This window comes from Otolemur garnettii, unplaced genomic scaffold (genome assembly GCF_000181295.1).
Source record: "Otolemur garnettii isolate 467f Iridium unplaced genomic scaffold, OtoGar3 scaffold00131, whole genome shotgun sequence".
NCBI lineage: Eukaryota > Metazoa > Chordata > Mammalia > Primates > Galagidae > Otolemur > Otolemur garnettii.
Genome location: NW_003852526.1, coordinates 3,096,184 through 3,119,157, shown reverse-complemented (window position 1 = coordinate 3,119,157; position 22,974 = coordinate 3,096,184).

The following is a 22,974-nucleotide window of genomic DNA, read 5'->3' as shown; positions in this document are numbered from 1 at the left end:
ATTGTTGTTTGGCGGGTCTGGGCTGGGGATTCGAACCCGCCACCTTAGGTGTACATGGCTGGCGCCTTAGCCGGTTGAGCTATAGGCGCCGAGCCAAAATATATTATTATAAAGAGGAAATTACAAACATAATTCAGTTTTAAGTGAGGATGAAGTATTTTGTATCCTAAACAACATATTAACAAGTTAAAGTAAAAATTAATGTTTAAGTAATGTACTTGAGTCACAACTGAATCCAATTTATATGAGAATTAGTCACTATTTTCTTTTTTTTTCTTGTCCTTACCCTCACCCCCCCCTCCTTCTTTGTCTATTCTCCCCTTCCCTCATGCCCCACCATGTCATTAATTATCCTCATATCAAAGTTGAATACATAGGATTCATACTTCTCCATTCCTGTGATGCTTCACTAAGAATAATGTGTTCCACCTCCATTCAGGTTAGTACAAATCCTGCAAAATCTGAATAATAGTCCATGGTATACATATACCACAGCTTGCCAATCCATTCCTGGGTTGAAGGGCATTTAGGCTGTTTCCACATTTTAGCTACTGTAAATTGGGCTGCAATAAACAGCTAGTACAAGTATCTTCATAATAAAAGATTTTTTTTTCCTTCTGGATAGGAAAGATTTTTAAAGAATGTAAGTCATTGCTTTGTAGAATGTCCCAATAGAGACCCACATATCTACTGAATTTGTAGTATAGTTTTTGATATTTTGTCAAAATGCCCACGTGGAAATTTGCAATTAACTGAAATTGCTAGCAACTTACACTGTTCCAGTTTAAAATATCCCAAATCAACTCCATGGGGGCATGAATGATATTTTGTTAAAGGGAATTAAGAGCTATACTACAAAAAAAGTAAAAACCAATTTCTTTGCTGCAGGACTTCTTAAGCGCATTCAGTAATACTCATCAGTATTACTAATCTTTATGAGAGTTATAGAATATAGGATTTCCCAAACTTAGATGATCATAGAACATTTTGTTTCAGAAGCATATTCATTATTTCTTGCTAATTAGCAAATTACCCCAAAAAGTATGAGCTTAGAACACCAAACATCTTTTACGGTTTCTGAGAATCAGAAATCTGGAAGTGTTTTAGCAGGGTGATTCTAGGTCAGATTCTCTCCTCAGATTTTAGTCAAGATATTGGTTGGGGCTACCCTCATTGGCAAGCTTAATCAAAGCAGAAAGACCTGCTTTCAGGGTGCTCACTCACATAGCTGGCAACCTCAGTTCCTCACCATGCAGCCCTCTCCAATGGGATGCCTGAATATCCTCATGATATGGTAGCTGCTTCCCCCTAGAATGAATGATCTAAAAGAGTAAGGAGAAAGCTGTAGTGCCTTTGATGACCTCATCTCAGAGGTTACACATCATCACACTACCAATGAGTCACTACATCTACCCTACACTCAAGAGGAGAACTAGAGCACACCTGGGCCCCTTCTTGTGCTCCAACTTTTGAATAGAGTAATGTCAAATAATTTATGGACATTTTTTAAGATAGGGTCTCACTCTGTTGCCCAGGCTGGGGTACTGTGGCCTGATCATAGCTCACTGAAACTTTGAATTCACAGTGTATATGGATCCTCTCATCTCAGCCTCCCAAAGTCTTGGGATTATAAATGTGAACTACTATACCTGTGGACATACTATGTATTTTAAAACCACTATAAAGAACATGTTGAGGTTCAGAAGTCTTCATAACATGCCGTAGAAAATGTTAGTTATCATGTTGGAAGGGCTCAGGGTGAGAAATTGGAAGGTGTGGGTTTGAGATCAGACTCCTTTATTTATTGCATCAACTTGGCCTTGTCGCTTGACTTTTTGTATTTATTTATTTTTTAGATAGAGTCTCAGGTTGTTGCCCTAGGTAGAATGCTGTAGCATTACATAGCTCACAACAACCTCAAACTCTTGGGCTCATGAGATTCTGTTGCCTCAGCCTCCCAAGTAGCTGGGAACACAGGTGCTCGCCACAATGCCCAGCTATTTTTTTAGAGACAGGGTCGCAGTCTGCCTCAGGGTGATCTTGAACTCGTGAGCTCAGGCAATCCACCCACCTTGGCCTCCCAGAGTGCTAGGATTACAGGCGTGAGCCACTGTGCCTGGCCCCTCTGAACTTTTTGAGCTTAAATATTTACATAAGTAAAATAAAAGTGTTAATACTGTCTATCTGTAATGTCCACGGGTTGTTGTGAAAATCAAATGAAAATGCTTTTGTGGTTATAATGTGGTACACAGATGTTCACACTTACTAAAGTCATAGTAAGTGACTATGGCCGTACTACTGGCCAACATATGACATGTCAAATAACTGAACACTAGTGTCTGACTTTTCATGTTAAAAGAGCTATTTTTCCTAATTTCTGGGAGAATGTCACAGGCTTTGATGTGCTTAAAAATTGCTTTTGAGAAGCCTTATAACAACTCCACAAGAATTTTAACTTGATTTTTGTCTTCTTATGCAAATGTTTCTTTGCTACATGTATAGAACTTTGTCTCTGCAGAGTACTGAGTTACTCAGGAAATGATTTATTTTTAAAGACCTTTATGTACTTCCACAATTTCCCCAAACTCTAAGGAAGGTGTTTTGCTCCTGTGTCTCATAAGCTGGCTCTAAGGCAGTGCCTACAGAGCAGTTCAACAAATGTTTTAAGCAATGACAGCCTCATCAGGTAAATACTGAGTCTCCCACGGTGACCACATGGCAGGACAAACCAGGTTTGGATACATGAGTCTTGATGGGATATGCTTGTCTAAGATTAGTCTCTTTACTTTATAGTCATGTCTCATTACAAAATGAACTACACACAGACCAGACATAAAGAAAATGTTACTGCCAGCCAAGTGTAGTTTTTAAATCCCAAGAACTTAGAATACTTATAGGCATAATCTTGTTAATCTTTATAATACTGTAAGGTAAATCAAAGTATCATCACTCTTAGAGGAAGGTGTGACATTATTTTGGGACTGTGTTTTTCTAATACCTTTCTCTATGCAACCATTATTTGAATATTGAATATGGCTCAGTCTTAGTATATATAAGAAAAACTTATGTTATGACTGAATTAGGTCCAGGATTCTTAGCCTAGAAAGATCTATTGGTCAATATGTTAATTACAGCATAAAGTTTACACCCTGTGTCAATGTAATTGTTTATTGCCTAACTAAACCCTCCTTAATTTATTATAGTCATTAGTGTCTGTTAGAGAGAGAGAATGTGTTTAAATTTTACAAGGGTCTGTGGTTCGCAGCTTTCTGTCTCAGAGCTGGGACCTGCCTCGCTTGATCTTCTCACCCTACACTTAAAACAGGACGGAGCCTTCCTGAAGCAATGATTATCCTTCCCTGTTGAATTATAAACAGTCATAGGTCCTTCTATTTTGTGCCTCAGTTCTCAAAGCTATAAAATGAGAGAATGAGATCAAGTCATCTCTAAATTTTCTTGTACATTTAAAATTCTGACTTAATGATTATTTGCTTTGATATAGAGTTAAGGCAACAATGATAGAATGAAATACCCCAAATTAGATCATTTGAGACAATTAGAGTTATTTGCATGTATTTGTAACTATCTGAAATTAGTTTCAGGGTCAATGCCTTCATACTAATTAATGTACAAATGCACTTCCACAAAAATTTAATTTGCGATTATGAAGCATGACATCCAGGAGAGTGAAAGTCCCCTGGCTTTGGGAGGGGCAGTAGGAAAGGGGGAGGAGATCAGGGAAGAGGAAGAAGATTTTTGCTACATGATTCAGCAACAGATGTTTGGGGAAGCAGGACACCCAATCTAGTCATCACTGAGGAAATAGGCATTCAAAGGAGAATTGGTACACCTATAGGGGCAGGCCCAAGTTTCATAGGGCCTAAAGCTTATGCAGTTGTAAAGGCCTCTTTTAAGAAAAAGAAGGCAAAATCAGGTATGAAAATGCACATTTATTCAGAAATGAATTCAGTAGGAAGTGAATGTTTTGAATGTTCATGGCTTCTCCACCAGTATCCAACACAAGGAAAGTACCAAGGAGGAGATTCAAAAAGAGACTGATCTTAACCAAACACATTCGAAATATTTTACAAATCTACAAATTTTACAAAAACCTGTGGCCATGTGAATATATTGCTCTCCCCCACCCAGAGTTCCTGGAGGAGGTCTGTAAAAGAGCCTGAGCTTCACTAGAATATTTCATAGACAGTTCAAGTGGAAATTCATTAAACTTAAACGAAAACAAAGCTGTTAAAAAAAATGATGTAGATCTATAGACACTATCATGAAATTTCCAGAATACATTGCTAAGTGAAAAAACAGAGCATAGGATAACATGTATTGAATGATTGCATTTATGTAAAAAATATAAATCAACACTAAAGCAACATGTGTGTTGTGTGTGTCTGTGTATATGTGATACATATTTGATACCCAGAAAATTCTTAACTGTGATTACATTTGAAGAGTACGAGGTTATGGGTACTATCTGAATTTTGCACAACAAAGAAAATATTCATGGGTTACAAGTAGGCCTCCTTATTAATACTTGCACAATGCTCAATAGTCTTGATTTCAAGCATCCTACTCTCACACCATCACTGTCCATCTTTCCCATTCAATTCCTCTAGTGCGTAACTCAGCTATTTTGGACTCACTGGGATCTACAGTCAAACCTCTCATCATTTCAGTCTCTCTTACTCCCTTCACACCCCCACGTCCATCCTCACCAGCTTAAATTCCACGGTCCATTATTATAATCTCTTTGCGTGCACCCCAACTGCCCTGCTGCTTCTTACTTCTCGGCAAAACTCCATCCCTGCGTGAATCCAACTCTCCTCCTACTCTGCCCCTGCAGCTACGCAGTTAAATGTGTCTGTAGAAAAACCACACAACTCATGCTGACTGGACTCATTTTAAATTCCTCACCTAACCTCAGGGGGGCTTTTAGTGCTGCCCTGGAATCTTTGTACATTTTTTCCGAGTCCATTCATTCTCCCACACTGCTAGGTGGCTGTCTGGTACTTTTCTCTCTCTCTTCAAACCTTCATACCTCTTCCACCATCCTCACTCTCTGCTTACAACCAGACTTACTATTTCATTGAGAAAACAGAAACAACCACACACAAAAAAACTACAACCAAAAAACCTTATACTGGCTCCTCCGATCCTGGTCTGAGCCCCTGTCCTCTGCCCTCTTTCTTGTTCCTATGGATGAAAAACCAGGGCATTCATCTCAGCCCATCTCTTCCCACCTACTTCTTGTCATTCAGGGCAGATGGATCCCCAGGCTGCAGTGTCTGGGGCCCATGATACTTTTGGGGACTCCTTTAATATCAGAAGAAAACCATGAAATTTTAGGTCAAAGAAAATGTTTTAACATATAATGCATTCACTTTTAGACAATTCAGTCATAAATTATATTTTCAACCTTTTTTTTTAATAAGGGAAGAGACCTGTAATGGCAAAAGTGACCACTGCTTCCACTAGTCATAATGCAGCCTTGACAATATTGCTGTCTTTTTCTATTTCAGCATCAGTTTCCCCCTTTCTGTTAAGTCACCCCATTCAGCAAGCATACTGCAATCTTCCCCAGCTTACCTACACCCAGTCTTGGTTTGTTTTCTCTTCCAAACACCCATTCTCTATGAATCTTTTGTCCTTTAGTTTTTTGAACAGCAAAACTTCTTAAGTGATTTGTCTGTGTTTACTATCATCAATTCCTCTCTTCCCATTTTCCTTCTGAGGCACCGAAACTGCTTCCCGGACAAGGACCCTATGACCTCCACGATGCTAAATCCAGCTGCTAGTTCTCCTCTTATTTCACTTTGCAGCAGAGTTTCTTCACCTGGCTTCTACGTAGGGAGACCACATAATTTATCATTGGAATAAAGACATTTCTGAGAATAAAAGATGGACATTGCTACTTATACTGAGACATAGGCTTCAGTGTAGACTGTGTCAGCAAACTGGACCATACCGTCACTGCTGTTCTAGACCAACCACACTGGCTGTTGATCCACATCTCACTGGCTGTCGCTACTCAGTCTCCTTGCTGTCCTCCTCCCCTCCCCAGCCTCTAAAGGTTAAACCACCCAGGGATTGATCTTGGGACTTCTTGTCCTTCTTGTTCTTCTCTTCCTCCTTCAGTGTATTCTTTTGGGGTTAATTTCCACTCGCTGTACCCTGGTGTCCTATATTGATTGATGAAATGTGGGAACATGTCTGTTCAGGAAAGCAGAAGGCTGCTCTTTCCACTCTTCAGTGCCCTCTCCTGCCCAAGCACTCTGGCCTCACTCTGCCACGCTTGGATCTACCTGGGATCTAGTTTCTAAGAGATTAAAGCCTGACCCTTTAGAACTGTACTCTGGTAACTTGATTGGCCACTACCATACTGGCTATTAAATATTTGAATGGTATCTTTGCACCCATTTATAGGGCTTATCAACTCCTAAATGTGTATCTGCAGCTGGAACCTTTGCTCTGAACCTCGGATTTATCTATCCAATTGCATATCCACTATCTCTACATGGATACATGGGCCCCGAGTTTTCTCTCCAAATCTGTTCCTCATACAGTCTTCCCCAAGACTCAGATCATGCTAATTATCCTTTTAGTTGCTCAGGCCCCACATCTTACAGTCTTTTTTTATTGTTTTTAAAATAAACTCCTCTCTTTCTGCCTTTTCCCTTTTTTTGAGCTGCTATTTCTTATGTATTTATTTTTAATTTGTAATTGTTATGAGTACATCATAGTTGTACATATTCTTAGGATACATGTGTTGTCTTGCCACAGGTATACAAGGTGTAATAATCAAATCACGGTAACTGGGGTAGTCAGCACCTCAAGCATTTACCATTTCTTTGTGTTAAGAACATTCCAATTTTATTCTTTTAGATATCTTAAAGCAGGGGTCCTCAAACTTTTTAAACAGGGGGCCAGTTCACTGTCCCTCAGACCACTGGAGGGACAAGTCGGCTGCTAAGCAGGACAGGCAGCAGTGGCAAAAACACCTGGCAGGCCCGGTAAATGTCCTAGGTGGCCCGTATTTTGAGGACGCCTGTCTTAAAGTATTCCATAGTTTATAATTGAGTATAATCATTTTGTTGTGCTATCAAATATTATTTATTCTATCTAAATATTTCACTATATTTTTGCACACATTAACCATCACAGCTTTATCCCCCCTTCAAGCCTGCTAGCCTTCTCAGTCTCTGGTAACCATCATTCCAGTCTTTTTTCTCCAGGAGATCAATTGCTTTAATATTTAGCTTCACCACACAAGTGAGAAAGTTTGAGATTCGTCTTTGTGTGCTTGGCTTATTTTACTTACTCCAATTCTATCCATGTTGTTGTAAATGGCATGATTCCATTCATTTTTATGGCTATATAATATTCCATTGTGTATATGTACCACAATTTCTTTATTCATCCATGTATTGATGATCACATAGGTTGATTCCAAGTCTTTGCTCTTGAGAATAGTGTGACAATAAACATGGGAGTACACACACACACACACACACATATATATATATATAATGGGCAATATATATATATAATGTGCTCTCTCCATATATATGTATTATTATTTTTTTTGAGACAGAGTCTCATTATGTTACCTCGGTAGAGTGCCGTTGGTGTCACAGCTCACAGCAACTTCAAACTCTTGGGCTTAAGTGATTCTCTTGCCTTAGCTTCCTGAGTAGCTGGGACTATAGGTGCTTACTACAATACCAGGCTATTTTTTTGGTTGTAGTTGTCATTGTTGTTTGGCAGGCCCAGGCTGGGTTTGAACCTGCCAGCTCCAGTGTATGTGGCTGGCACCCTAGCTGCTGAGCTACAGGCACCGAGTCAGGAGTGCATATATCTTTGCAATATACTGATTTTACCTCCTTTAAATACATACCCAGCAAGGGGATTGCCAGATCATGTGTTCATTCTATTTTTAAAGGAACTTCCATACTGTTTTCTATAGTGGTTGTACTAATTTACATTTCTACCAACAGTGTAGGAGCATTTCCCTTTCTCCATATCCTTGTGATTATTCATTACTGCCTTTTTGATAAAAGCCATTTTAATGGGTGTGAGATGGCGTTTCATTTTCATATATCTGTTGGCCAATTGTATGTCTTCTGAGAATGAGAGTATCTATTCAGATCTTTTGCCCATTTTTACTCAGATTATTTGATTTTTTTTCTAGTAAGTTTTTGGCATGCCTAATATATTTTAGTTATTAATCCCTTGTCAGATGGGTAGTTTGCAAATATTTTCTTCCATTCTTTGACTATCTCCTCCCTTTGTTGATTGTTTCTTTTGCTGTGCAGAAGCTTTTTTTTTTTTTTTTGAGACAGAATCTCACTATGTTACCCTCAGTAGAGTGCTGTGATGTCACAGCTCACAGCAACTTCAAACTCTTGGGCTTAAGCAATTCTCTTGCCTTAGCCTCCCAAGTAGCTGGAACTACAGGCACCTGCCACAACACCCGACTGTTTTTTTGTTGTACTTGTCATTGTTGTTTAGCTGACCTGGGCTTGGTTTGTACCTGCCAGCCTCAGTGTATGTGGCCAGAACCATAACCACTGTGCTACGGGTGCTGAGTCTGTGCAGAAGCTTTTTAGCTTGATGTGATACCATTTGTCCAATTTTGCTTTAGTTATTTGTGCTTTGGGGGTAATACTCAAAAAGTTCTTGCTCAGACCAGTGTTAGGAAGAATTTCCCCAATGTTTTATTTTCAGTAATTTCATATTTTCAGGTCTTAGATTTAAGTCTTTAATCCATTTTGATTTGACTTTTGTATATGGTGAGAGATAAGGGTCTACTTTCACTTTCATTCTTCTGCATATGGATATCCAGTTTCCCCAGCACCATTTATTAAAGAGACTTGTCCTTTCCCCACTGTATATTCTTGGCAACTTTATCAAAGATAAATTCACTATAAATATGTGGATTTATTTCTAGCTTCTCCATTCTGTTCCATTGGTCTATGTGTCTTATTTTACGCCAATACCATGATGTTTTGGTTACTAAACTCTGTAGAATAATTTAAAATCAGGTAAGTTAATTCCTCTAGTTTTGTTCTTTTTGCTCAGGATGGTGTTAGCTATTCTGGTCCTTCTGTGGTTCTGTATAAATTTTGGGATAATTTTTTCTATTTCCGCAAAGCATGGGAGTTGTATTGAATTCATAGCTTGCTTTCAGTTATGTGGACATTTTAACAATATCGATTCATCCAATCCATGAGCATGGAATAGCTTTCCCCTTTTTGTGTGTTTACTCTTTAATTTGTTTCAATGTTTGATAGCTTTTATTGGAGAGATCTTTATTTCTTAAGTTTATTCTGAGGTATTTTATTTTATTTGTAGATCTTATAAATGTGAATACTTTCTTGTTTTCTTTTCAAATTATTTCTTGTTTGCATATAGAAATGCTAATGCTTTTTGTATATTAATTTTGTATCCTGCAACATTACTGAATTTGTTTATAGTTCTAACAGTTATTTGGTGGAATCTTTAGGTTTTTCTAGATATAAGATCATATTGTCTGCAAACAAGAATAGATCAACTTTTTCTTTTCAATTTGGATGCCCTGTATTACTTTGTCTTATCTGATTGCTCTAGCTAGAACTGCCAGTACTATGATGAATAACAGTGGTGAAAGTGGGCATCCTCCTTTTGTTCCAGATCTACAGGAAAGGCTTTCAGTTGTTCTCCATTCAGTAGGTACTAGCTGTTGGTCTGTCATATATGATGTTTATCATGTTGAGGTATATTCCTTCTATACTCAGTTTTTTGAGTTTTTATCATGAAGCAATGTTGAATTATATTGAGTGCTTATTCGTATCATTGGAAATGATCATGACTTTTGTTAGTCATTCTGTGATATGATTTATCACATTGATTTTTCTATATATGTTGAACCATCCGTGTATCCCTGGGATGAATCCCATTATACTATAGAGAATAATGATGAATAATCTTTGTAATGTGTTGTTGAATTTGGTTTGCTAGTGTTTTCTCAAAGATTTTTGCATATATGTTCACGAGAGATATTGGCCTATAGTTTTCAATTTTTCTTTTGTCTTTGGTTTTGGTGTCAGGGTGATACAGGCTTCATAGAACAGTATTTCCTCCTCCTTGATTTTTGGGAATAGCTTAAATATCCTCTCTTTCTTTCACATCCCACAGAGAACTTATAGCTCCACTTTCAAAATACATATGCCACTCTTCACTATCTCCCCTGCCACCATAGTATACTGTCACTTCTCCACTTGACCTGTGCAGTAGCTCGTCTCCTGGTGTCCCCCTTTGTTCCTTTCTAGTTATTTTCAACACAGCAAAGGGAATGACCCTGATAGAACATGATCATTCATATTATGTTTCTGCTCAAAATTCTCCCATCTTACTCAGAATCAAGGCCAACTCCTTACAATGGCATCAAGGGGCTATGCATCTGGTCCATGCCATTCACCCACTACCTCTGACCCCGTTTCCTACTCTTCTCCACAACTCTCTCTTTCTCTCTCTCAGCCACACTATTTCTCCCTGCCCTTGTACATGTGACAGGCACACTTGTGCATCACAGGTGGACACTTATCTCCCTCTACCTGCCCTGTTCATGGTGTGACGTGCACATTCTTGCTTCACAAGTAGACACCTGCTATCTCTCCCTGACTGCCCTCTTCTTCCTCCACGCTGCATGCAGCTGACTTTTTTTCAGGTTATTAATTAAAGTGAAGCCTTTTTTCAAATAAATCATCACCCTCACCTTACTGTCTGTCCTTCTCTGCCTTGATTTTGTCCAGAGAACTTTCAACTGCCTCACACACAGCAGACTTCACTTCTATGATATTCTTCAGTTTTGATAATTGCTAGGACTATAAGACACCATTTTTTTTTTTTTTTGGAGTTTTTGGCTGGGGCTGGGTTTGAACCTGCCACCTCTGGCACATGGGGCCAGCACCCTAGTCCTTTGAGCCACAGGCGCTGCCCAGGACACCATTTTATGTTAAATTTCAGGCTGTTTGTTGTTTGCATATAGAAGTGCTAAAATAGTGTCTGGTATGAGGAGGATGGTAAGGAATTAATCATGAAATAAATTCATAATTTTAAAAAATGTTCAAAATCATTTAGTGATTTTTAATTGTTCAGAAAAGTTTTACTACTATTAAATATTACCAATCGTTGATTAATATGCTATAGAGGAAGTCCCCCAAAGCAGAGCAGCTAGTAATTCATAGCCCTGTTCTATAACTCTTACAGGGAGTTTGTAAAATAGAAAATTTGCATATTATTTGGAAGCTCGTTTAATAAAAGATACATCGTGCAGTTTTACATGCCTAGAATTAGGAGAGATGATGGAAGCTCAAGCACTGAGGCCAGATATGTGATGTTCCATACCAGTCACACAGTCAAGGCCATCTGTGCCAGTCTCTGGTCACACTGCTGAATTTAACATAAAATGGTGGCCACAAGACTCCTGCTGGCAAACCCATCTCTCTCAAATACCACTGAGGACTGAACAACAAAGAGCAAAAAATCAGGCTTTGTTTTCTTCAGGAAAGACTGGAAATAGAAGAAAATTATAAGTGATCGGGAGCCATGGAGATGCCATGAGGGTTTGCCTACTCATCGTTCTTCTTTTCTTGGTCTACTTAAACTGATTCTCCACATGAAATCCACCAATGGGGACAGTGTATCATGAAATCCCTTCTCCTGTCACCTGTCACACTCTTGTGCAGACATGCAGCTATCTTCTATTCTGTCCACTTAAGAACAGTTTAATTTACCAAGTTAATCAGGAAAATACAATCATAAATCATAAAACTAAAGAAGCATTAATAATTCTAGTGGGTGTTTTTGAACATTAGCCTCTGAGGAATTTCTTAACATGTCCACACATACAGACACTCATATTATAACCCCCTGGACACCTTTGTAATCCTGTAACTCAAATTACTCACTTCTCAGCCTTTCCAAGGAAACCTCCAGAGAAAGTCACTTATTTGCAGAGATGACAGTTGCCAGTTACTGTCCTCCTCACTGCAGAGACACCCAGAATCATCTCAGCCCTGGTTTCTTTATCTCATAGAAAGGTACTCGATTTTTACTTAGGATGGTTATAACTTAATAAGATTTAAAAAGAAGCAAGAAATCTAATTTTAAAGACAATTCTTACAAACTTAGGGCAGTGATTCTCAAATTTCCCTTTCCTTAAAATAAATAACAAAAATACCATTAAGTTGGTTTTTTTTTTTTTGGTATCTTCATTTTGCAGTAACTTTCCTGTTTACTGTAGTTGTTAGGCAGAAGGATGAAAAGGGGACATGTTAATGCAGTTATTATGAAAAGGATTTACATTTTAAGTATAAATCAGCCAACTTATAAGAAAAAGTAGAGGCAGGAAATAAAGCAGACTTTTTTTTTTTTTTTTTTGAGACAGAGTCTCACTATGTCATTCTCAGTAGAGTACTGTGGTGTCACAGCTCACAGCAACCTCCTCCAACTCCTGGGCTTAAGTGATTCTCTTGCCTCAGCCTCCCAAGCAGCTGGGACTACAGGTGCCTGCCACAACGCCTGGCTATTTTTTGGTTGTAGTTGTCATTGTTGTTTGGCAAGCCAGGGCTGGATTCAAACCCACCGGCTCAGTGGATGTTACTGGTGCCTTAGCTGCTTGAGCTACAGGTGCTGAGCCAGTTATGATGTTCTCGTCAATTAATTCTTATACAGCTATTTTTTGTTAACGCATCTTCCTTTGGCTTCTGGTTTAAATATCACTAATTGTTTAGAATTGTGAATGTCTAGCATCTTTTTGCTTATGAAAAAATGGTTTCAAAATTAAAAATGAGGGGTGGTGCCTGTGGCTCAAAGGAGTAGGGTGCTGGCCCCATATACCAGAGGTGGCAGGTTCAAACCTGGCCCCAGCCAAAACAAACAAACAAAAAACTGCAAAAAATAAATAAATAAATAAATAAATAAAAGTGAGGCCCCAGTGAGACCAAACCTTTTGTTCCTCTTCAGTTTTTTGTCTTGCATATAGATTCAATGTTTGGATAAATGGCTAGAGAATTTATAAATTATTTATGGTATATACTTAATGTATACAACATATTTTGATATACCTAACACAGTGAAATGACCACTATAATCAGTTAAATTAACATATCTATTAACTCATATAGTTACATGTTTTTGGTAGTAAAGTGTCTAAAATCTACTTTCTTAGCAAATTTCCAAGAGATAATACTGTATCATTAACTATAGTACTCATGCTGTACATTGGATCTTTAAACTTGTTCATTTTATTTGTTTGCGGGTTTTTTTTTTTTTTTTGGCTGGTCCGGGTTTGAACCTGCCACGTCCGGCATATGGGACAGACGGTGCCCTACTCCTATGAGCCACAGGCACTGCCCAACTTGTTCATTTTAAATGACTGCGACTGTGTACCCTTTGGCATCCATCTCCCATTTTCTCCTAAATATGTTTTATTTAAAGCTATCAGTATAGATGGTAATAATGAATTCCATAAAATAAGTAAAAATAAATCATGTAAACTCTGTAAAATAAATTCTGTAAAATGAAAGATAAGCCAATGAAATTTTCTGCTATTGTATTGGTGCTTTCTTCACCAGGCTAGAATCAGAGTAGGGATTGGTCAGGAGCTATGACAGTATCAACTCATTTTACTGACCAAACACAAAGCAAAACTAAATGGACGAATATTTGAGAAAGTGGTTTCTTGGTTATCTATTTCAGAGAATTTTATTCTGTGAGAGATTCTAAGAATCAATTTGGATATTTCTTTTATTATGTTTCAAGGAATACTTCTCATAATTGAAATGTTTATGAGTTACATCATAAACATACATTTGAAGTGCAGTGTGTTTCACGGTTCAGTTTCATGTCCAGTTCCTCATTTTATTCTCATGATACCTCCCTAATGGTAAACTGGGCAGTAAAGATATTCCTGTTTCAAAAAGGAGTTAATCAAAAGATGAAGGTAAAGGCGGGGCAGGTGGCTCACGCCTGTAATCCCAGCACTTGGGAGGCTGAGGCAGGTGGATTGCCTGAGCTCCTGAGTTCAAGACCAGCCTGAGCCAGAGCAAGACCCCCATCTCTAAAAATAGCTGAGCATGGTGGTGGGTGCCTGTAGTCCCAGCTGCTCAGGAGGCTGAGCCAAGAGAATCGCTTGAGCCCAGAGTTTGAGGTCACTGTGAGCTGTGATGCCACTGCACTCTACTGAGGGTGACAAAGTGAGACTGACTCAAAAAATAAAAAAAATTAAAAAGAGGAAAGTAGCGGCTCGGCGCCTATAGCTCAACCGGCTAAGGCGCCAGCCACGTACCAGTAAGGTGGTGGGTTCAAATCCCCAGCCCGGCCCCGCCAAACAACAACCAAAAAAATTAGCCGGGCGTTGTGGCAGGTGCCTGTGGTCCCAGCTACTTGGGAGGCGGAGGCAGGAGACTCGTTTGAGCCCAGGAGTTGGAGGTTGCTGTGAGCTGTAATGCCATGGCACTCTACCCAGGGTGACAGCTTGAGGCTCTGTCTCAAAAAAAAAAAAAAAAAAGAGGAAAGTAGCATTGCAGTAGAGTTGATCAATGGGAGAGTCAGGATTTGCATGCAAATCACCTGGCTCCAAATTTTCCATTATGTTGTGTTACTTTTTCCTCATTTAAGCTAATACTGGTGTTAACTACTGAGGTAATTCAAGCAATTTATTTAGGGGCCTAAATTATCAGATAATTGACTGGATATTTTTGGTTGCTTTGCAAATTGAGATGAGACCTGAGTGTCACAGAGGGTAAAAACAAACAAACAAACAAAAACCAGAAACATTATCTTTCTAAAAATTGAGATATTTTTATACTCCTTAGTTCTCAACACCTGTAATTGAAGAAATGTTTCTTGAGACAAAATGCTTTCGTTGGAGAATAAGTGCATGTGATCTCTCCTCTGAAATACAGATTTCATTAATTCTCACAATTTGCTGTATTTCACATCGATTTTCTTAGGACTAAAGAATCTGGCCTTCTAGATTCTCTTCCCTACTGATGTACAAGGTATACTTTACTGATGTTAGAAAGTATATTAAACTGTACCTACTATCTTCCAGGAATTCTTCCTGTGGCAAGTGTATAAACATTACTCATATATTTAAATAAACAAACATAAGATATTATTATATTAAGGTACTATTTGTTATATTAAATGCTAATCAAACTCTTCTAGAGGTTATGATGTCTTCCATGAAATCAATTTGTTAATGTGAGACCTTTATCAGGGAAGTGGCCTATGGGTATTTATGCTTCAGAAGTGTTAAATACTTACCAATCACTTTTTAAATTTTGCACAAGTAACACAATATTCCTTATTCACTAAAATGTTAACCTGACTTGGAAAATTTATTCATGCAAAACCCTTATTTTAACTAGCTGGTCTGGGATGCCCTGGATGAACATGGCTGGTTTTGGATGGTACAGAAAACATTTACCCACTCATAAGCTTCCGGCAGTAGGAAATTCTGCAACACACACAACTGGAAATGTTGCATGAGACAAGACTCCTCTACAGGTCTGAGAGGTCATTCCTTGGTCATTCCTTGGCCCAGTAATGAATACTGGGAAAAAAATATTTGTTGAATAAATGAATGCATGGCCCACCAGCTGTTTGGGGAGGTCTCATCTACTCTATTGCTCCACTAATTGTCTCTACCTCTCAATAACCTATACTGTCATCAGTGTGAAAAATGTGGGGACCTCCTTCTCTAATAAATGTCAAAAACATGTAACTAATTACAATTTAGCTAAAAGTATGAACACAAATTGAAACAGAGAGCAAATAGAGGGGTGTGATTGACAAAGTGGTAAGACGGCTTTGACCAAAGTTGGTAAAAACTTATCAAAAGGAGGGATAGAAGATTGAACGGTGATGAACTCGCTAGCTGGGAACCCGTGGACCAAAGGATATTTAAGCTGGTTGCTTAGTTCAGTTTAGAACAATTCAACCCATACTTAGTACATGTCAGATGCTGACATATGAGGTGCTGGGACCACACAGGTGTCTGAAAGTCAGGGAACGGGGCATATTTCTATTTAAATAGTAAACAGTATTTTAGTTATATTTTCAAATATTCTGTGTGTTTCTCTTTAACCTCTAGAAACCTTTTTAGGTTAAATACCTCCGACTTTAAAGAAATGTAATAATGTCAAAAAGTATATTAAATATACCATGTTTTCCTCCGTTTCCAGATTTGTTGGACATTCTGTAGTCACAACTATTGGTTTGAACATACTGAGCATATTATTTCAAAATGTAACATAGTATTTAAAAATATGTTAATCCTATGTTTCCTAAGTTTTCGGATACACTAATCAAAGTTTATATAGATTCCTAAGGAACTCTCGTCTACCAGATGATAAGGACATGGAAAAAAAATCATCACACATGCTAACAGTGATAATGGAGAATATATAGGGAACAGAAGCAGCCTCCTGCACAAGTGAGAGATTATTACTCTGGGGGGTGCAGCAGAGGGTCAAGAAAGAATGCACAGGTGTGGTGCTATCTAAGCCAGGTTTTTAAGCAATGAATGGGCAAGAGGACAGGTGGGGAAGGAATTCCAGGGAGAGTACAGGCATAATGCAGTTAACACAGAACTCACAGGCAGGGGACTACAGCTTTTTTTGTATTCACTGAAATTTCGAAGAGAAGCAGAGTTGTGTGTGATGAGAAATAGTAGCCAGAACGTCAAGTAGTATTTTGTCTACCTTGTTAATAAGCTGAATTTTATTAAAATTCCATTACAATTTGACTCGTTAACAAAATTTTAATCAATAATGAAAAATGATTTTAAGTGAAATCATTTGTTAATGAAAACAAAATCATAAATGACTTTAAGTAAAGGAAATAATTTGGCCAGAGTCATTGAGAAAAGGCAGCAGTCCCCACAGTTCTTGGATAGCCTTTCAACATCCCTGTGATTCAAGGGTAGGTTAAAAGGGGGGAAAAAAAGAAGTGGGAATTCTATAAGCAGGCTAAGTCTATGTGTTTAATGACAATGTAGGACTATTGTATCAGTGCTTGAGGCTGAGGATGGAGGAACAGTGACCTATTTTGCTTTTAGTGCTAAAACTCTTATATTCTCCAAAAGTAGAATTTTTTCTAGAAGAATTTATCACACTCCGTTTATTTTCTTTTCTTTTTTCTAAATCTCAACAATGGAGTAGTCATGTGGCGGACAAGAGGGAGAATAGTAGAGGAATGGTAGTTCCTGGGAGGAATGGTTGGGTGGAGAATGTACATTTGCCTCTTGGCTCAGTTTCAGCTTTTGCTGTAGCAATGGGAGTTATTGGCAACTCCCAAAACCAAAACACAGGGATCGTCTTAAGGTCTTATTTTAGGAATCTGTTCTACCCTCTTCTGCCACCAAACTTCTCTGCCTCCCCATCCCCCTTTCTCTTTATAGTATTAGAGTTCTTCATGAGCAGAAACAAAATAATTGAGTTTCACCCGGTTTTTCTCTCCCTGGGGGAGAGAAACAAGATAATAGGCAAATATCCAGAAGGCAAGAATTAGAAGCAGCAGCTAAGGATAATCAAGCTTTGACGATACATTCATGTGATTGTTGAATTATTTACCTGGACTCCTGGACTGAGCCAATGTGGTTTTGATGGTAGAAAGGACATTAGCCAAGGAATCAGGAGGTAGCTCTCTGGATTTCACTCTGCAACGAATAGTGTGTTTTCTGAAAGATTGCTTCTTTCGGTTTGTCTTCTGATGAGGAAAATTAGGGAGTGAGAGCATATCAAAGCATCTCCAGTTCTACTTTCATCATATTCACCGGAGGTGGTTTAAATATACCAGATTCCCAGATCCGACTGGAGGATGTATCACAGAGGGTGAGCTAACACTCTTCATCAGACTGGGCTTACCACCTTGTCCTGTCACTTACTATCTGGGTGACCTAAAGTTATTTCAAGACTTTATGTCATTTTTCTCATATGTAAAGCAAGGATAACTAGAACGAATCACATTGTTCCTGGAAGGATAAAATGATATAAAGTTTTTTTTTAAAGTACGTATATTCCCTTTCCATACCAAGTATTCAACAGATGTTATGCAGGATATTATCATCACTGTATAGCTCACAGTAGGTTTACTCTGTGTATGTGTGTGTGTGTGTGGTGCAAGGCAGATGCTCCATAAATATCTGTTGAATAAATTAAAGTTGTTTTAACAATTTTTGCTTTTGTTCTCAGATCAGGAATTCTATATTAGCCCAGGAATTACTTCCCCAAGAAAGGTAAAGCTAGTTTGAGAGAATTGTTCAAATGTTGTGTTCAATCTTTGCTCTATGCTTGCTCTTAGGCTGAGAGCCTCCTGATAATTAACACATAATTTAAGGATAAAAGCCCTACTGGAGCGAGTGAGCAGAGAACAGGGGAAATGTCTCAGGGATTGTTAGCTCCATCCAGCCGGCTACTATACAATCCAGTACAACGACTCTCACCCAGGTGCGCGTCTCCATTTTATCTCACAAGATGCCGCGAAATTCTCAAAGTCATTACAATTGACTTTCAATCACAAAAAGAGCAAAATTCCATTTTCCGTGGTGCTGACCAAGCGGAAAACAGAACACCGTAACTTTTAAAAAGCTAGAAAATCAAGGCTATCAAAAATGGAGAGCGAACTTCTATTCCCCATTAACCAGCTGATCAAAACAATCCACGCACACTGAATTGTGTGTGTGTTTTTCGGTGTTGGTGGTGGTCTCTCGCTAAATGTTCTGCCTGTGGTTCTCCACGGCGTTTTCAGTTAAAGGAGTTACCAGTTTAGTACCCGCAGAGAGGAAATCGCCTCGGGATCTCTGGAGGTGGCCTCCCAGAAAGATTGCCGGGAGGGGAGGAGCCCTGATTGTCCTGGAAGAAAAGCATGGCCCCATCCGGGAAGTCACAGCTTGCCGAGAGGCTGGGGCTGGCAAGCTCCGGGTCCTGGAGGTGGCAGACGCCGGAGCAGCCGGCCTCGTAGCTGGGGCCTGCACGCCTGAGAGGAGACTCCGCGTGTGCAAGTGAAAGACTCACAGCGTGGTAGACACGCGTGGTCTCTAGCCTCGCCCTGCCACGCGCGGGATCGGAGCTGATCCTAACCTGGGCTCATCCTTGCCCAGCGAGTTGAACGGCCGCCTGCGGTCGGCTTCTGCTCTGGAGAGCACCGCTAGGGGCCAGGAGCCCCGGGGCCTCCGCTGGGCGCGGCAGCCCCTCCCTTCGGGAGCCCGCGCTTCCGCCCGAGACCCGGCGGCGGCCGTGACCGTGGCCGAGCCGCGCCTTCCGCCTGGGAGCTGCCGCCGCCGGCCGGCGCCCTTCTGTGCCGCGCCCACAGGCCTCGGGGACCCGGACCGCCCGGGCCCAGGGGCCTCCGCTACGCCGCTGAGACCCTCTGTGAGCTGAACGCTGGCAGGGTCCAGCCAGCTCGGCGTTTCACTCCCGCCGGGAACCGGCCTCTGGGCACCTGCAACCGGCCAGGAGCGGGGACTTGGCCGGGCAGTGGCCAGTGGCTGCCGCCAAGGCGTGTGGGAGGGAGAACGGCGCCAGCTAAGCCTCCTTCCTCTCTCAGACTCCCAGCGATACTGGAGAGCCCGACTCTCGAGGGACCGAGTGGATCCCAGATCGCCTGCTGCCACCGGCAGATCAGGGGCGCGACACGCCGACACTTGCGGTGCGAGGGTGTAATAGGGTATTTCCGTTATCCTCCCAAAGACCTCCGACAGTATTCCTGATTACACAAATACAGTCTGGTGTGGGAGCCAGTTCTACCTATTTTCTCCTCCCCTCCCTCCCTTTCTTCACGCACTTTTCATTCATCTGTCTTTTCTTACCTTCTTCCCCAAAGAGACGAGGCAAATATGGACTTGAGTGAACAAGTTTAGGATACTGCCAAGTGTGTGTGCGCTGGGAGTAGTGTGGTAATGAGGTAGGAGAAAATAATGAAAATAAAATTGTAAATACCAGCGTATGTAACACACACGCGCATTTCCAGCCTGTCAGCAATCCTGGCCCATGTCCAAGTGGAGGTAAATTTTAAAGGCTCAGTCTTAGGAGAGAATTTGATATACACAGGCATCAGTGGTAGCGGAGTTGCCAGGAACTTCCTTCTCAGTAATTATTTTACTTTACTGAGGCATATTCATATCCTTGTCCAAGGAACTAACTGGAGAAATACCACGCTGTTTTAAGTCTATTCCTGCACACAGCTGAGCCCGGCTTCTCAGGGAGGGCAATCTCTGTAGCAGAGGTCACTGGACTCTGCTCAAGGTGTATTATAAGGAGACTGGTGCCTTAGGGGATTGGGAAATCAGCACGGAGTGCTCCGATGCGTGCCCCCAGTCCGGCTGAGGACTGGCGTTTTTCTTGCGGAGGAGGCGGATTGCTGAATGGGGCGGGGCTGGGGGAGAAAACAAATCGAATCTTGGGTGAATTTTGAACATCTCCCACCCCTTTAACGGAAGCATCTATTGTCAGATTCCTTTTCACATGCAACTTACTCTCCCTCACTTGCTGCGAACAACTGAGTTAAAACGAGGCAGTCCCAGCTGTCTGCAGAAAGCAGGTTCTCTGAGAGTCCTCTCTATGCTGCGTAGTACTGGAATATTCTTTTATTCAAAGGCCTCTTCCAGTTGATTCCAACCGGATTCGGGTTATTGTTTTTACAACCGATAGGGGGCAGCAAACGCACCGCGATGGCCCGGCGACGTGCAGGAAGAGCGTCCGGCTGTCCCTGGGAATCCGACTAAATTAAACGTTTGGGGCGGAAAGCAGAACCTGAAGTGCGCCACTGCGCTGCCTGGCCTTGGGCCTCCATCCCTGGGCGACTCGGGGATTTCCTTGTTCAAGGGATGGGCAAAGCTCGGCTGTGCACCGAACTGCCTGTAAATTTAGTGTACAGCATAAATTAATACATTCAGATAATCCAGATGCCGTAATTCAGTAAATACACAGTTGTCTGAAAGGATTACAGACTCTATTATAGTTTTGTATTGTTTTTAGGTTTTCTCAATCAATAGAGAATTTAAAAGTACTGTTTAGATGGTAGAGATGAGAGGGTCTGTTTAGTCACGTTGAGTTTTAAAAGGGCTTCTGTTCCTGGACATTAGGAGAAAGTTGGGAACTACTGGATCCATAGAAACATTTGGTGAGGGATTCCTAGGCATCTCGGAAGGGAAATTGGGAGGGCTCTGCCGGTGCTAGCAGGGTCTGTGTCCGCGAGCGAAGCGAGGCGTCTGCAGCGCAGCCCCTTTCTGAGAGTGCGGAGCTGTGACGGCTCGGATTGGTCCAGACAGAGAGTGAGTGGGTAAGGGCTTGGGTTTTGCTGAAAACCTCCCAAGCTTGGTAAGCTGCAGCGCTTGAGTTTTCAAAATTATCAAAGATTCATTTTAGATATCCAAACCCGTGTTTTCTTAGAAATAAGCACATTTTTCTCTAAATGAAAAATACATTTGTGGAACAGTATTTTTTTTTTTAAAAGAAAACTCCAGTGTAAACATTTAGAGACTGGCTATTACAGTCACCTCTAAGTAGCTTTTAAAAGTGATAACTGTTAAATTATTCAGATGCAATAGTAACAGGCTTGTGCCCTTACCCTATAAATCTCATGCACAATTAAAAGCTTTAATTAATCCTTGAGATACTTTTGGAAGGTAGGGAAGGATTACAGTCTTTAATTATACAATTTATCACCAGACAACACTAAGATGGTATTTTATTACAGTTATGGATAAAACATACTGATGGTATCTACTTTTAATGTAATTTTTCCAACACCGTAATAAATTTTAGGAATGCAGCCATAACTATTATAGGGAAGAATTTCAACAGCACATTTAACTGTCAGAGATTCTGTTGACACTGTAAGTCCATATTATGATGTTGGAATACAAACGTCCCCAAATTATGATAAATTCTAATTAAGGTAGTATAGAATTTATAGGAAAGTATCAAATTTGTATTTAAGAGGGGTGAGGAGGAATTAGAAAACAATATGGAAAGAACTGACTTGTGGTCCAGGTAGGGCAAGGCAGGTGAATCAGAGCAGGAGAGTTTCCAAACTGGCTTCAAAATCCTAAGAGGAACCAGAGGCCTACCTGCTTCTGTGGGTAGCCCTATAGCTGTTAAACCATAAGACAGAGGTCAGTAGGCATTTGAGAACAGAGATTATTCCTTGTGCCTAACGATAAACCCGAAGGATTTCTTTAAGTTTGTTGAGAACCAACACCATACACCCTCAAATGTGTACAATTGCTCACTGAACATGGGCACATGTTTTATTCTAAGATTTAGAGGAGCAAAATTGTATCAAGGACCAATCACAAACTGTTCTCAGAAAAAACTTTCACCACAAATTGTCAATAATATGATATATTATAATTTCAACATTTAAAACAATGCATGGATTTATAACACAACGTGGCTTATTCATTTAATAATAATGCTATTGATACTGGAATTTCGCTCTTTGGTAGGTTCTTGGTCTCTGTGATTCGAAGAATGAATCCGCAGACCATAGTTCAGTGGTAAGACAGGATTTATTACAGAAAAGAATACAAGGGTGGCACCTGTGGCTCAAAAGGGTAGGGCGCCCGTCCCATATGCCAGAGGTGGTGGGTTCAAACCTAGCCCTGGCCAAAAACAGCAAATAAATAAATAAATATCTCCAATTATTAAAAAAAAAAAAAAAAGAAAAGAAAGAAAAGAATACAAAAACACCAAAGCTCCTGGCAGAGAGAGAAAACTGGAGTCAGGAGAAAAAAGTGTTCTCTCTCCCTCTCTGTCTGTCTGTAGGCTCTTTGTCTAGGGGCCCTCGACAGTTACATTTAGCCGGGCTAGGTAGTTGTTACATTTAGCGTGTCTGTGACTCTGTCTGGGACATGTCTGGAACAACATGTTACATTTAGCATGTCTGGGACATCTGTCTGTCTGGAACAAC